This window comes from Sinocyclocheilus anshuiensis, unplaced genomic scaffold, assembly GCF_001515605.1.
Source record: "Sinocyclocheilus anshuiensis isolate Anshui unplaced genomic scaffold, SAMN03320099.WGS_v1.1 scaffold1985, whole genome shotgun sequence".
In the NCBI taxonomy this organism is placed as follows: Eukaryota; Metazoa; Chordata; class Actinopteri; order Cypriniformes; family Cyprinidae; genus Sinocyclocheilus; species Sinocyclocheilus anshuiensis.
Window position 1 is genome coordinate 65,301 of NW_015541030.1, and position 5,462 is coordinate 70,762.

At 36.0% G+C, this 5,462-nt stretch overlaps 1 pseudogene; it reads left to right on the plus strand.

Annotated features, from left to right (window-relative positions):
* The first annotated feature begins 1,212 nt into the window (after positions 1–1,212).
* The window catches only part of LOC107690503 (uncharacterized), a 36,451-nt pseudogene continuing 32,201 nt past the window's right edge, over positions 1,213–5,462 (plus strand).

Genomic DNA, 5,462 nt, shown 5'->3' on the forward strand with positions numbered 1-5,462 from the left:
TAAATAATCAATTTACACCTCAAATGATGTTGTATGTTGTATGTTCAAGTGTTTGTTTTTCTAATAAGTTTGCTTTTAGTTAGTTTTTTGCTGCTACAGAATGGGGTGTGGTGTCATGATTGTGAGCTTGTGATTGGGTCTGCAGGAGTTTGGGCGGGACTTTGATACCGCGGCTCCACTTCACGATCACTAGCCTACTGCTCTCAGCTTCCAAATAACATCATTTTCACAAGAGGACAGCGGCCATACTGCCATGTTTTGGCTTCAGTTTTCTGTAGTGGAAGGAAGTGGAGACTCGTCAATCTTTTTTGAGACAACTCCAGTTTCTCTCTATTGATACAGTATTACATCATATCTCTGTGTAACAGTAACATCAGTGTTTAGAGTAAAAGAATATCCCTCTATCACTGACACTGACAGTGACACTGCATCAGCAGACACTGGAGAAGAAACAGAAACTGTTGCTAAGACTTGCACTGCAACTGTTCAGACCTTCACTGCTTAAACAGATTTAATGGACAACATCCACAAAAGAATACGTGACCGTCTGTGAAATCCAGGCTAAAGTCTCAAAATCTAGTTATGAGATAACAAGCATCAAAGTTTGATTTCAACCATTAATCTCACTCTGATTTAAATCGCTGACATGGCCTTACTCAGTCAGTATTAAAGATATCAAGGTTACATTTTCACAGAATGTTCTTTACATTATGAAGGACGATTTTATGTAAAATAGTAAATCACAAAAAGAAAAAAAAAGACTTTAGCTGGGTTTTCACAGGCAGAGTCATATGTTCATAAAATCAAGCAAGTTACGCGTGACAGCATCTGAGTTCAGTCAATTCACATCTACATTTATATTTATTAATTTAAATATTTATTAATAATTTTTTTCAAACGTGACATACAAACAATGAAAGCAACAAAGTGAATTGTTTTAATAACATACTGTCTAGTAAACCGCAACCTAAAATGAATATTTAATAAGTAGTGAATAATAGTTTTTGTCAAAAAAAGGCTCTCCTAGCTGCCAATTATTTACTGACTGTCTTTGGGCGAGTTTTAGAGAGGAAGTGTTGTTGAACACATGGGGCATGGTCTAATTCAGTCTTCAGTCTGGAGGAAGTGAGCAGATAGTTCACATTGCAAGCTTGTTCTCTAAACAACTTTACTGCAAGATTTCAAATTTGACTGAAACTATTTCAGACTGAAGATGAAAATGTTTCACACATTGGCTTTTTGCTGTTTGTGCTGTTGCCATCTGGTTGGTAAGTTACAAAAAAGTTTATTTTTTTTATTTTTTTACAGTTGCATGTTATTATTGTGGAGCTGTAATGAATTCAGTTCCACTATCAATAAATAAATAATGCAGCCTGTACAAATATTAGAAATTGTAAAATAATAATAATAACTTTTATGCTCGCTAGGCTGTTTCCTTGATTTTAGTTATGATGTCATGATGTTGCTGCATTGCTGATCATGGTTTCAATCATCAATATATCTGCCCTTTCCAGTGCACATGAGAATGTGCAGTAATTTCAGACAACCTAATGCAGATATTTTAATAAATCCAAATTAGCCTGAGATAATTACAAGGTCTGCCATTTGTCAAATAATCTCTGATGTATTATGCGAGCTACGAAGCACAGACCTCTGTTGTATATACGAGTCTCACCCACAGCTGTTAAAAACTAACACTGGAACACATCCACTAAAAATGACTGCCTCTGCAGATTAAGTCACTGAGCAAAAATGATGAAAAAAGTGAAGCTAGTTTTGAGAAAAGATCATGCAGCTTATATGCTTAACAGTTAAACTCAGCTCACTCGGTGTGATAAAAAAAAGTGTCTGAAAATAAAGTTCCCAGTCTTCACCTGATCTGCTGAGTCAACTTTCACGAAGCAACCGAAGACAAACCTCTTCCACAAACACTTGACTCAGCAGCAGCTGATGTCTCCTCAGTTAAAGTTAACCAGTTCATTAATGTACTAGTTTAACTACAAACTAACTATAGTTAGACTGTATTAATTTTGCTGTAGGCTACATGTAATGTGCAGTTGGGGTGAGGATCTGTAAAGATGGCAATCTAAAGAAGTAACAATAATCCAAGACAAAGGTAAATGCAGCCTAACAGCTTTGTGTAAAAGAAGTGACTAATGAAAGAAACACGGGGCTATAAATACAAGAGACTAGAAAAGCAACTTAACTATAGACACAGGTGAAGGGGAAATCATAAGCCATGGAAACCTAACACTATAGAAACTAAAGAAAACAGAACTAAACAGAAATAGTGAAAACTGAAGCAATAGAACTAAATGAGCCTCAAAATATGAGTCTTTGAATGAACCAAAGCTAGTACACTACACAAAATGAAACTGTGACATTATATCCAATATTATTTAAGTGGAAATTGTTGCATTATGGGTAATAGCACAAAAATAGCATAGAGTATGCACGCTTGGAGTATGTTAGAATACTTTCTACTTCCTACCGCTCTGTCTTCCGTTGCAGACTCTGCTTTACCACTTTTCTACTGCCTCATTTTGAGCATGTGCATGACAATGTGGCTATTACTGCATGTTTGTGGTTAATGTACGTACTGTATATGTGTGCATGCCTTGAGGCGTGAAGAGTGTGAGTGTGTGTTCTTGTGAATATAGTGTGCGATTGAAAGGCCCTCCACAATATAAGAAATAGTATTACTGTGAAATAAAGTACAGCATCTATAAATGCTACACTCTTAAAAATTAAGGCTCCAAAATGATGTTTTTGCAGTGATTCCATTGAAGAACCCTTTTTGGTTTCCAAAAAAACCTTTCAGTGAACGGATCTTAAATGAAACATGTTGAAGACAATTTTAAAAATCTAAAGAAACTTTTCAGCATTCGAAAGCTTCCACGGATGTTTAAGGTTCTTCATGGAACTATTGATGCCAATAAAGAACCTTTATTTTTAAGAGTGTAATGTTAAAGTTACTGCGTGAATGTGAGATGTTAATATAATTTACTATTTGTATGTGAAATATAAGATTGATATTCAGCTGCATATGCATCTCTATATATCTGTGCAGATTATTTGTCAATCTGTCGATGTCAAGTACACAATCAAGTGAATTATTTTAAAATGAAGGCATTGCAATGTTATTGTACAGCTGTCCATTTTAGGCAACTACAAAGTAAAGTCAGGCTGCAGTTTCCTTTTGTTTGAAATCAGTTCTGTTTGGCATTCAATGGAAGTTGCCAGAGTTTTTTCTTTCTTATTCCTGACATTCATCTGAGGTGAACTGCTTCTTGAATAAGAACAAATGTAGGGCGGGGCTTAATTCTGTCTAGTGGGAGGTAACTGGATGGTTGTGGTTTGCTATTGGACAATCTCATGTGAGTGACAAGTTGCCCCACCCTCGTGCCAGTAAACACATCATCAGAGAGGAGATGTAGCTGCAAGAGGGAAGACAAGTTATTTTGATTAAAGATTATGAGGGCACTTGAATTTAAAATGTATAAATACTTTATAATAAACACTGCAATATTCCATAAAAAATAGAAAAAGTCAATTTGATTTGATGCTGGCTTTATTGAAAGATGACCTACATATATTAGTGCCAAAGGATCACTGCACTTTTGCTTCTGTTGTGTGATGAAAGCACAGTGAGCACGTGCTGCTTATGTGTCCAGGGTAAAATAAGCATAAATGAACCGGTTCTGTCCAGTTGTGTTGCTGGGGTGTTTTTCATCTGATTTGCAGTATGTGGCTTCCTATAACCCTCACCCCTGCTTTCACAGACAAGGCCTCCCAGACTGAAATGTAAGTCTGAGCTGTTTCAGCTGAAAGAAACTTGCACTGATTAATCTTATGTTTTGTCTCAATATGCACACCAGTAATGTTATTTTCTAAGGCAGTTTATAAAAATTACTTAATGTAAAAAACTTAACTATGGCCTAATCCTGGTTTAGTCTAAGACCTGTCTGTGAAACCAGGCCTCAATCTTCCAGAGGCACTGAAGGGAACAATCAGATTTAGGATGGGACAAATGCCCCTGTGGCTCCACCCCCCCAGACCCAGCTGTACTAACAGTGTCAGCTAACTAAAATAACATGTCAGAAAATATGAATCCCATGCAGGCTACTTTTGAGTCTGTGCTGCTGTTCTTCATTACATTTACAAAACTGGTCTATTGCAGAAAATCAACACAATTATTTGAGACCTTTAATCTGTATCTCTGTTCATCAGGTGTGTTTGCTGATACAGATGCAGTGGAGTCAGTGTCAGTGCTGGAGGGAGATTCAGTCACTCTAAACACAGGTTTTACTGAAATGATGGATGATGATCTGATTCGGTGGAGGTTTGGATCTGAAAACACTTTAATAGCTCAAATCAATGTAATGGTCGGCAGCATGACTGTATATGATGATGTTCTTGATGAGAGATTCAGAAACAGACTGAAGGTGGATGATCAAACTGGATCTCTGATCATCACAAACATCACAACTGAACACACTGGACTCTATCAACTACAGAGCAACAGTGTGAGCAAGAGTTTCAGTCTCACTGTCTATGGTGAGTTAAATATTGGTTTTATTAACTTGTTAGATGTATCTTAACACTTCTATTATTTTGATTATTGATGATTAAAATAACTAGATAACTTTAATTAAGCATAATTTTCCTATCTGATATTTGTTCATATATGTAAACAATAATCTTTTATAAATGTAAAGAGAGAGGAGTGAAGATCACTGACATGAGACTGACTGATGCTGCTAAAAACACTTAATCATCTATTAATTGTTTTTTTCATGTGTTCAGCTCGTCTGTCTGTTCCTGTCATCAGCAGTAACTCTTCACAATGTTCTTCATCATCATCATCATATTGTTCATTGGTGTGTTCAGTGGTGAATGTGGGTCATGTGACTCTCTCCTGGTACAAAGGAAACAGTTTATTGTCCAGCATCAGTGTGTCTGATCTCAGCATCAGTCTCTCTCTACCTCTGGAGGTGGAATATCAGGATAAAAACAGCTACAGCTGTGTGCTCAACAATCCCATCAGCAACCAGACCACACATCTGGACATCAGCAAACTCTGTCACACATGTTCAGGTACAGCAGCACTTGTGCATGTATTCACTGAATTAATTTCTTGATTTTACCAAGAGAACTTAAGGTGCCAGAAATTATGAAGAATGATATTTATATATATTTTTTATGTTCTGTTTATTGACAATAAAACAGTGTTTAGATATTTTTTTTAAGTATTTCAAAAACAAAAGAAAAGAAAATGTGGTTTGTTGTTGGCAAACTTACATTTGTGGATATACAATTTTCAAAGAAAATAAATTAGGTTTATAACAAAACAAGCATTGTTTTTAGTGGAGACAGATTCATAATGTCCTAAAATATTGTATTAAAAGTTATGGATACATCTTGCTGAATAATAAATGCAGAGACCATATTCACACCCCCCC